Raw genomic sequence first — 1,066 nt, forward strand, 5'->3', positions numbered from 1 at the left:
TTTCATACTTTTTTTTCCTAATGTGCCCATCGCATAATGGCATTTTTTGTGCCCATCAGATAGTATTGAGAAGGACGAGGGGGGACATGATAGCAGTGTTCCAATATCTCAGGGGCTGCCACAAAGAAGAGGGAGTCAAGCTATTCTCCAAAGCACCTGAGGGCAGGACAAGAAACAACGGATGGAAACTAATCAAGGAGAGAAGCAACCTAGAACTAAGGAGAAACTTCCTGACAGAACAATTAACCAATGGAACAACCGGCCTCCAGAAGTGGTGAATGCGCCAACACTGGAAGTTTTTAAGAAGAGACTGGACAGCCATTTGTCCGAAATGGTATAGGGTTTCCTGCCTGAGCAGGGGGTTGGACTAGATGACCTCTAAGGTCCCTTCCAACTTTATCATCAGCATCATTATTATTATTATTATTATTATTATTATTAATGGATATCACAGTTCTTTGTCTAGGGCGGCGAGTTTGGCATCTTCTTTGGGGAAATGGGGTCAACGTTAGACATTAGTTACTGCCACTGTTTCATCAGACCAATGAGTGATTTGCATTCTAGCCGATCTTAGATAGATAGACCTTAGATAGATCTGTTAGGCTTTGAGGACTAAATTTTGAACTGATCCAAATTATTTTTCTCCTCTACTTTTCTTTTATGGTAAGTAATAAAGTGCTGGATTTGAATCAGATATAAGTACCTTGATTTGGTTATAGTCCCACAATAGTAACTGTTGTGAGAAGAATGGGAGAACATGCCAAATGTGCTGCCTTGGTCTCCTGGATAAGATAAAATCACATGCGTACTAGGGATTTCCCTGTCTTTTCCAGCTAGCTTGTCCACTTGCTTCTTTCAGGAGCAGGTGATTTCTTGTTTGGTTCTGGCACTTCCCAAAGGAAGAAGTCACACTTGCCATTACGATACAACCTGGGTAAGTAATGACACTTGCTGTAGGCAAGGTGAGCTGCGAGCCATAGACTGACCCACTGAAGGGAACTACCAATTACTCCCACGGATACTATCTCTCGATAACCTAATTTTGTTCAGGAGCAAATTGTGGCTG

This window comes from Protobothrops mucrosquamatus, unplaced genomic scaffold, assembly GCF_001527695.2.
Source record: "Protobothrops mucrosquamatus isolate PMUCROS unplaced genomic scaffold, P.Mucros_1.0 scaffold1418, whole genome shotgun sequence".
NCBI classification, from domain to species: Eukaryota; Metazoa; Chordata; class Lepidosauria; order Squamata; family Viperidae; genus Protobothrops; species Protobothrops mucrosquamatus.